The sequence below is a fragment of the Cornus florida genome, unplaced genomic scaffold (assembly GCF_030987335.1).
Source record: "Cornus florida cultivar Cherokee Brave unplaced genomic scaffold, ASM3098733v1 CherokeeBrave_3.0.0_Hap2_Chr09, whole genome shotgun sequence".
Lineage (NCBI taxonomy): Eukaryota > Viridiplantae > Streptophyta > Magnoliopsida > Cornales > Cornaceae > Cornus > Cornus florida.
The window spans coordinates 35930108-35941006 of record NW_026775579.1 but is presented as its reverse complement, the minus strand read 5'-3'; the positions used below and the strand labels follow the sequence as shown (position 1 = coordinate 35941006).

The following is a 10899-nucleotide window of genomic DNA, read 5'->3' as shown; positions in this document are numbered from 1 at the left end:
CAGAGAGGTGATTTGGATGCAGGTGGATGCAGGTAGAAAATTTTTCTAAGTGTTAGATCATGGTGGAAGTTCGATCGATCGGACTCTCTTTTGAAATCGATTAAACTTATACAAAATGCTCAATTACAACACAAAAATTCATGCAATCCTAATCAAAGTTCCTATCAATGCATATGAACCAAAAACAAGTATCTAGACTTCACAATAAATGAAATTTAAGATAGAAATGGGGGAGGAATAGGGTTTTGACACCCCATGAAATATTTTTGCTAGTCTTTAACGTCTCTAGCAAGACATTGGGCTCTTTTAGCCTGGATCAAAGATCTTATAATGCATCCCCTCCTTGTTGGGGTGATAGATGCTTTGAACTCCACCCAGCAAATGGTTCTTTGAAGAACTTGTTGGATTAAGCTCAAAAAAAACTTTTGATCCTTTGCCTATGCAATCACAACCTTTGGGCTTCCATGCTTTTTCAAAGCAAGAATTTGAAACAACACTTTGAGAATGCAAGGTTGAAGATGGTCCCTTTGAAAATTTGGTCTTACACAAAAGCTCATTTGCTTAACATTGAAGATCATGACATTTACCTATAACATTAACCTCTCTTTCATATTTGTCAAATGAATTGGGTGTGGGATTAAAGATATTCAACTTCACCTTCATATGGCCAAATGAGATCTTTATTATCCACATCCTACAATTGATGTTGGCAGTAGCGGTTGCCAAGAAAGGACGGCCAAGGATAACGGGAATTTGGCTCTTAGGATTGGGGACCGATTCCGTGTCTATGACAATGAAATCAATCGGGAAGAAGAATTTATCAATTTTAATCAAAACATCCTCAATGATACCCCTAGGCTTCTTCATGGATCGGTCGGCAAGTTGTAAAACTATCGACGTCGGTTTCAATTCACCTAGGCCCAATTTGACATAAACCGAGTATGGAAGAAGGTTAACACTTGCTCCTAAGTCAAGAAGCACCCGATTAATGATATGATCACCAATGATGCATGATGTAGTAGGTGAACTGAGGTCTTTAAACTTTGGCAAAGTGTTATGTTGCAAAATTGAGCTTACTTGCTCGGTCAAAACCACTTTTCTTGGTGCTTGGCTCTTGTTCTTCCGCTTTTGGGTGCACAAGTCTTTCAAGAGTTTGGCATAAGCTAAAATTTGCTTGATTGCATCTAGAAGTGGAAGATTAACTTTTACTTGCCTAAACATTTCCATAATTTCATTGGTTTTTGCCTTTTGCTTGCCTTTTGAAATGGATCCTTTTAAGGCATCCGGAAATGGAACTTTTGGTTCAAATACTTTTTCAGAATTTTCTTTTGAACTCTCTTCAACACAAGAAATTTTTAAATCATTTTGTTTCAAATCATTTTTCAGCAAAACTTTTTCAACATCATTTTTCAAAACTTCTTTGTCAAACACATTTTTCAAGACTTTCTAATTCACAAGATCATGTATATGCAATTAAGGAGGAGTGGGATGTGAAACGAGACGGGTGACAACTTAAGGTTGCACCGGTTCACTCTTTTCATTGGACATTCCAACTTGATTGTCCACAATCCTACCAATCCACAAGGTAGTCACCGCATTAACATGTTCAATGGTGTGGCCTTCCGATGAGGAATGGGTTTCCACAACACATTGTTGCTTAGGTGGGGCATTAATAGGCATCTTCCCTTCTTTTGCATTGAAAGTGCTTGCTATTTGCCCTACTTGGGTTTCTAGCTTTGCAATAGATTGAGAGTGAGAATGGAACAATTGTGTGTTAGCCTCTAAAGTGCCCAAAGCATTCAAAACTTTTTCTTCAAAGGCAGGACTTCTAGTATTTCCTTGGGAATAAGATTGGTTGGGAAAATGAGAATTAGCAAATTGATTTCCTTGTGATTGATAAGGTCTACAACCTTGAGATCCTTGGTTTTGAAGTGGAGGTGGAATGTACTTCCTTGAAAACTGCCTTGGGAAGGGTTTGAGCCCTCTCCTTGGTTTTTCCAAGAGAAATTCGGATGATTCCTCCAACTTGGATTATAATGAGTACCATAAGGACTGTTCCCTTGGTTCACAAAAGCTGCATTGACTTGTTCATTAGGTTCATTTTGCACTTGTCTGTGAGGACAATGAGAAGTAGAATGAAGAACACTAGAACAAGTCATACATGTTTCATTTGATGCACGATGAGAATGGTTAGGGAAGGAAGATACTTGGTTCGCCGAGTTTTAGTTAATAAAAAATTGATCAAACCTTTGAGATAAAGACTTCATTTCGGCGGCTATTTCATTTAAATGGTCGACTTGATGTAAGCCAACACTTTTCCTACCTTATGAATTTCTACCATTCTTGGATGATAATGTTCTATGCAAAGAACTTTCACTCATGCTCTTATAAAGATGCCACACGTCATCCTCATGCCTATCAATGTATGAGCCACCCATGGAAGCATTAACCATACCTTTGTAATTGTCCGATAAGCTTTTAAAGAAATATTGAACTAATTACCATTTGGGCATGTCATGATGTGGACACTTCCTAAGCAATTCATTGAAGCGTTCCCATGCCTTATAAAATGTTTCTTTATCCCCATGTGAAAATTCTCGAATTGAGGTTCTCATGGCATTGGTTTTTGAAACCGGATAGTACTTCTTCAAGAACTCTTGTTGCATTTCTGCCTAAGAAGTGATTGAAAAAGGCCTAAGATTGTTAAACCAATACTTTGCCTTGTATTTTAAGGTGAATGGAAAAATTTTGAGTCTTAAGACCACTTCCGGCATGTCCGTATATTTTACGGTGGAACATACTTCAAGAAACTCATCCAAATGCTTGTAAGGTTCTTCACTTGGAAGTCCATGATAGTTAGGAAGCATTTGAATGGTTTGTGGCTTAATTTCATAATGATGTGCTCTAAATGGAGGCAATTGGATGAATGTAAGTGCATTATACTCATTAGGCACATAATGGTCTCTTAAAGCAAGAGGTGGATTAGCTACTTGAGGTGCAACATGAACACCTTGGTTTTGAATTCCTTGATTGATGATGGGAGGTTGTGGAGTATACATTGGCCTTGGCATTCCATATGGAGCTTGGCCTTGTTGTTGTGGTGGTTAGTGAATGTATGGCCTAGGCATGCCTAACGGTACTTGTATGTTCTCATTGTGCACATTTGGATGAAGGATACCTTATTGGTCTATGTGACCAAGGTCCTCAACATGATCATTATTATGGTCATCCATTGATAGATTGGGTCTATTTAAACTTCCTCTTCCCCTAGGATTTCTAACGATAGATTCAAGATGCAAATCAAGAGGGACAAGAGTTGGTTTCAATGAACGACGTCCATGCATGCACAATACAAAACACTATAAGCACAAAGATTGACAAACACTATGCTTTCACAACAATGCAATTAAACTTCTTCCACAAACACTTAATTATACTCCCATGCTTTAACAACAATGATGTAAAGAACAATTAAAAACAAGCCTCCACGCGGGCCGACGATTTAACTAAGGAATTGAGTAAAGAAAGTCTCACAAAGGTCCGTTAGCACTTCAACTCCAAATTTAAAGCTTAGCTTAGCAATTTTTTTTAAATTTTTAGCTTTTTACTTTCTTTGCTTTGCTTGAATGCTCCTTTGCTTGCTTCCTCTTCAACAATACACCTAGTCAAATAACAATAACACAATAAGTAACCAAAGAGAAAAATAAAAGTAAAGTAAAAACATGATCAAAAGAGTACTAATCCTAATTGATTCCACAATTCCGATGTTGCCAAATTAAATCAATCAATCCCTGGCAACGGCGCCAAAAACTTGTTTCGCGGTCTACCGCACTACCGTCAAGTTTAGAGAGTGTGCATTAAGGCAAGGGCCAAGAGTTTTACATTTATAAAAGCCACTACTACCTTTCACTATAAGTAGAAAGGGTGAGTAAGGATCGTCCCAAGGGATTGTGAGGGTCGAACAAGGTTGTGGAATTGCTATTAGGGCTAGTAGGTCGAGTGATCAAACAATTGGTTGGTTGGTTGATTAGACTAGAGAGCAACTAAATTAAACTAAGTAATGACAAAAGAATGCAACTAAGAGTAAGTAAGATAGAGAAGAGTCTTAGGGTTTAGAGATCACTACCAAGCAATGCATTTCTGTGATACCCCCCGGATTTCCGAATGCGGGTTGGCCAGGCCCACTCCCGAATACCCGAGGATATCAAAACAAATTGATAATAAACGAACACAGAGTACAAAAGAATAAAGAAGAATAAATAAAATGCTGACACGAAACTAAAATTATAATCTAATAATAAACCTCAGAATATATTTCCATTAATTAATAAACTCTTCTGATACAACTAATCCTCCAAAATACAACTCGGGAATCCATACTGTGTGGACACCTAGAAAATCCAAACTAAACAAATGACAACAATAACTGTCTAAATCAGGAAACTGAATCATAAAGGAACTCCTATGTAGCATCGGAAGAATGAAGTAGACTGATCCCTACTCAGCACAAACAACCTCTACTCCTGACGAACACTTGAAAAATAATAGTGGGTCAGGCCCACAAACAAGTTCTACTCTACTACAGTCCAAGCAGAGATCCGATACACGTATACATCCTAGTCAATCCAACAGTAACTAGTAGTCCGTATATATATATATACACACACTAAAGGAACCTCACTAGACTATAGGGTTGTCTCAACCTGAATAATAGGCAACATGCAAAACGCACATATAGTGGGCATGAATACCTAGACCTACCAGGGTACACAACTACACTATATCTAGCTACACATCCTTGGCGATATACGCACCCTAACCACTGATCCTGAGACTCAAGCTCATATCATGGCACCATACTTATATATATATAATCTAGTAACCATCCTATCCGGTATAAATTAATCCTCGATAAGTCATTCAACTTGTTCAGCTGACCTGACTTGAATATAACTAGGACTTAACATTTTAGTTAATCCATTCTTTTATATAATAAATTAATCATCCATAAGTCATTCAACTTATTCAACTGACTTGACTTGAATATAAGTAGGACTTAACATTTTAGTTAATTCATTCCCTTATATAAAATAGGTAGGACTTAACTGATAAGTTAATCCGTTCCTAGAATGTCACCGTCCCATACCGATGCATTAAATCACACAATTCAACAATTGATGTAACGATTAAGGAAATACATTAAACAATCCAGAAATAACTATGATAATATGATATCAAGTTATCATAAAATAGGAATGACTTATTATTTATTTAAGTTTCCTATATCATATATCCTACATAAACTGAATCTTATACATATGATGATATTTCATTATCGTCAAATAAGTATTCTCCATATCCAATTCATCATACACATTTAATCTCAATTGTTAAAACATATTAAAAGATTAAATTCATTCGTTTGTTTAAAACATTCAAATAGCAAGCATCATTATGATTGAGTTTATTTAAATTTATTTCAACCCAAACTTAGTTCCTATTTAATGTTCAGGAATCCTAGGCATGTTTCTACGTTCCATCATTCCACAGATATGAAATATACATAATTTAAACATGTAAAAATTCACATCGGAAATCAAATCAAAATCATGTATTTATCAATTCATAACACAAGAACAGATATGAACCAAATTCATAAAATATATATTCTAATCCAATTAAACATGCATAATTATTAAATTTTATGTGTTTAATAAATCCTAAAATTTCCTAAGCATATATAGAAACACGAATCAAAGGGAAAGAGATAGAAGAAGAACTTGCCTTAAACTTTCGGACTGAAAGTTAAACTTCTTCTTCCTTGATCTTCTCTCTAAAGGGTTTTCTCCTCATTCCTTCCTCTTTCTCCTTCTCTCTCTAACTCTCTCTCTCTAGAACATATTACGTGATATATTTTCATTCCTTTTTCAACCTATAGTTGTGTATTTATAGGCTAAATAATAACCCTATTCCTTTTTCCAATCTAAGTCAACTTAATAAAGAAAAATAAAAAAAATGAAAATATTAAAAAAGTGACTTAAAATTTATTACGTATATAATCTATGTATATCCTTATTAATTAAATAAAATATATACATTAGATTATTTATTAATACAAAAGTTACCATAATATTAAAAGGTAACTTAAAACATGTTACGTATATAATCTATCTATATCCTCATTAAATAAATAAAATATATACATCAGATTATTTATTTATACTAAAGTTACCATAATATTAAAAAGCAACTTAAAACATGTTACGTATATAATCTATCTGTATCCTCATTAAATAAATAAAATATATAAATCAGATTATTTATTTATACTAAAGTTACCATAATATTAAAAAGGTAACTTAAAACATGTTACGTATAAAATATATGTATATCCTTATTATATAAATATATAAAATATATACATCAGATTATTTATTAATACTAAAGTTACTATAATATTAATAAATTACTTTCCTTTTTATATATATGTATATACATATATATCTATATATATACATATACAACTATCCATGGGTAATTATTCATACCCATCCAATCTCCTATCCAAGTAGTTCATGGGACCCAATTAGTTAGCCCATTACCACTAACCATAACCATAAAATAAAATAAAATAAAACATTTAATCATTTAATTTACAATTAATCAAATACATCATTTAAGCACACAATCTAATTAAACCAATAATACAAATAACACCTAGACAAAATACAAATAACACATAGATAAGTAGCCAATTAATCAAGTAACACCTAATTCAATTAAACACATAATCAATTAAACAATTAAAAAAATACAATAAAAATAAATAAATAAATACCGAGACTATCCTTTTAAAATTAGGGGTATTACATTCTTCCCCCCTAACAAAAAGAATTCCGTCCTTGGAATTCGCCCTTACTTCCTTCCATTATTCTTCCATTATGCTTGGAAACTGTGAGCGAAAAATATCCTCCTATTCCCAAGTAGACGCAACCTCACTATAAGGGCTCCACTTAACTCCAATATACCAAGTGGTAGACAGGGTTCCTATATTTTAAGAAACACAATAACCATAAGATGCGTAGGTTGTATCAAATAACAATGTAATCCTCCCATGTCGACAAGGGAATGATCTACATACCTCCAAGTGCCATAGAATATACGCACAAACTCCTATGCACCCAGAGCTAATAATTTGGTAACGCTAATTCAGAGGCGACTGCCTCAATTGCGAAACACAATCTTCTAAAAGTCAATGTAATAAGTAAAATTTACCTTTCTCCAAAAATCGCCTTCTTCCTACATAGAAAACAGAACGAGCAAACTACTCCCTGATAGAAAAACTCTAGTATACGAGTTCAACTATTTACAACATCCTACTGTTGCCTCCCAACCGCGCGCAGTTCAATACAAAGGGAAGTATCTCTTTCCAACATATTTTTAAATGAAGTCAAGGTCTGATTGTACAACCCATACTTCTATTTCCAACCAACAAATGAGAGGTATGCATTGTGAAAGATACAAAACCTCCAAAGTTGTCACACTAACCTCCTTGTGCCAACAATATCACAGATAAAATTCCGATAAGTGAAGTAAACACTTCCAATTGTCCATGAAAATCTAGGATATACACCTCAAACATATCTTTTATGGTCTAATTTAATCTCTCGATTAATTCCTCCGTCTATAGATATGAAGTAGAGCTGCTGCTCCAAAATCTTCATAAAGCTCCTTCGAAATAGCACTTTGCATCTACTAATATGGACATCCACATGCTATAACACCACTATCATTGAACTATAAAACTACTATGAAGTTCTAAAATAAGTATCACTCAAATTTATGTCCTCAAGCAATCTTTCTCAATCCACCACTCAGATTCCATATGAAAAATTGAAATTCCAAATCAATGTCAATCATTCCCATCGACCGTCACTCCTATTTAATTCAACTTCCATATTTGTTATAGGAAGTGGCTAAAGATTCCTACGATATCCGATGATCAACTTTCCACCTTTGTAGTAGGTTTTACACTTAGGGCAATTGTATATGCATCCTTATCTGTATCTGTTCACCAAAATCGACATTTGATGTCATGATGTACCTTCTAACCGTTTGGTCACACCAAGAAAAATTATAAATTTTCTAGCTCAGTCGCCCGACCGTCATATCATTATTTACAGAAACTAAGAAATCCTCCTCGAGTACCTTAAACTCCATCTGAGTAAGGTAACACCGTCTCCAAGGTCAGCTCCAATATTCAAAGCTAACCTTCTCAACTACCGTAGTAATAACAAGTGTTATTATTACACCTGCTATAAATGCATCTAATAACTCAACAACTAACCGAAAGATTTAAATATTCTATCATTTGTTGAGAGCATCCATTTACATCATTGCTTCCACCAGACGGAACTTGATATAAAGTGTGAATCAGCACTATAATCCATCTAAACCGTCTCGTGATCCATTCTATTCGTATGAACTAAAGTCCTACCAGTTCGAAATAGACAAGAATCAAGTTGACCTAATGTATCAGTCAACCAATATCCCATCCAGAATCCTGACCCTTGTGTAAAATCAGAAATCCCGCAACTAAATCTGTAAAATGCTCTCTCATTTCCACTTTAGTATAGGAAATGGCTACAAAGGATCTAGTGATCTTTGATGGTCCATCTCTATTATCTAATAAATATTAGAAGAACTAAAAGTTGTGAAACTCAGTCCGTGCATCCTCCATCTAATTTGTCTATAGAAAGTACCGTTAGTCCAGTACCACCAGCTTTCGTCTGTACCCAACGTTTAAATTGGAGCGTCTTCAAATGCGAATTCTGTAACTAAATCTATCCACCACTGATCAGTGATAAATTTTCCGATATTGAAAATCAATCAATAATTCCATTTATCAATAGTCAACTATGACTTTAATTCAACAAAAGTCAACAAACTACGACCTTTCCATGCATACCATGCACCTCATCTTTATAAAGGTGTTTGGTCTCACCATCTTGTCTTTGACACACCCTGCTTCTTTAAAACAAGTTAATGACAATCTGACTTCTTTGTCTAACTTCAAAAGAATATGAAATCCTTCCATCCTCTACATAAGTTATCAATTTCCTAGCAACAGCTAATTGTTGCAAATTGTGACCTAATAAAAAAAAAATTCCATATTATTTATGCAAGTGAATAAGACTTAGTTTCCTCCTCTATATGCAACACCGGCAACTCCTCCTAATGACACGCCCTCACGAATAAAATTCTTGATTAAGAATAGACTAATGAATATTTATTCAGTCTACTATCCTCAATCAGTTTCATTCTAATAAGTACCTAAACCCGTACTAAATCCTCCTTTCGACTCAACAACTTCCGGAATTTTTCAAGAAGATGTTCAGCAAATCTGGCACCTCTGATAAATCATCGTGGCGTTACAGTGATCTTTATTTACTACCATCTAACGCATCCCAAAATATTAACAACCACCATTATCATGGCATTGTAATATGACACAAATCCATACCTAGAGTAAAGTAAATCAAACTAATCATACTAGATTATTTGACTCACAGTGATGGTTTAACTATCCCATCCCAAACAATATACTAGAATGACGCATGTCCAGGTCTAATAGATTGGCTAGAATTATGTGTATCTACCATATCCTACGACCGTATGCTCACAAATCTAGCGTAAATAGCGCTATTACTCCATATTATTAAAAACAATAGTTGGCTGATCACATACTTGTGTCCCCAACTAAACCATATACCATTAACTGAAATAATCAACAAAAATAAAACACGTATGACAAACACACTAGCACAAAATATACTCCTACTTAGGACATCTTTCTTTCTAGAAAAGAAAGTCTCATTTGAAATCAACACTACCAAATTGTTTCACAATTTCCTTTTATAGTTTCGTAGGTAATCATCCAACCTCGAAACATATCTTTTAAACAAAGCTTAAAAGCAACATATGTTTGCCTAAGCAAATACTAAGGGCTTAACCCTTATCCTCCCTACACGCTGAATGTAAACTATCTAACTTGGCTTTATAAAGCGAATTAGAATGTCACAATATAATACCAGTACCTTCCTGAATGTGATACAAAATCATATGCTTCGTTCTGATAAGAACTCCATCAAATCCCCAATCTTCTGAAGAGTACTTCTTATATATCTCTTTTAAAGATGATAAGACAGTTTAATTATAGTAGATTAATCAATACCAATTCTACAAATAACATTAGCTATATAACCAGCAAACAAGATCACCCTCGCGCGATCATCCATCTTCCAGATGTAGTACCCTCTCTCTTGGATGCGCTGAAATCTCCTCCATTAGGATCCTCTTTGGACTCTTAATCCCCGCTTGTCTCCTTTTTGAGATCAACTAAAGTCGTGTCAGCCCCGATATGCGGTGACCTATCATGCACATCTAAATTTTTCCTTGGCTTATACTTTAAAGTAGCTCCAAACGAACTTAAACCTTCGATCCCTAATTCTGCCTTCGGCCAATGAAATCAATAACATACTCCTTTACTCCTTTGGATCTTTATCGCTGTCGCCTTGGACCCCATCCTTTTCCTAGTGCTAACCATTCTGTAACTACAGAATATAATTGACATCAGTTCCTCCTAACAAACCGTAAATAGAGTACAATGAATCCTAATACGGGCTCAAAGTTTTAAGAGACGCAACGCGGAAATCACATAATGAAAGACACTCTTAAGGATACTTAAACTTAGAGTGCTCTGATACCAACTGTGATACCCCCCGGATTTCCGAATGCGGGTTGGCCAGGCCCACGCCCGAATACCCGAGGATATCAAAACAAATTGGTAATAAACGAACACAGAGTACAAAAGAATAAAGAAGAATAAATAAAATGCTG

At 34.9% G+C, this 10899-nt stretch overlaps 1 pseudogene; it reads left to right on the top strand.

Annotated features, from left to right (window-relative positions):
* The first annotated feature begins 2511 nt into the window (after positions 1-2511).
* On the top strand, positions 2512-2610 carry LOC132275777 (small nucleolar RNA R71; annotated as a pseudogene).
* Positions 2611-10899: the final 8289 nt, after the last annotated feature.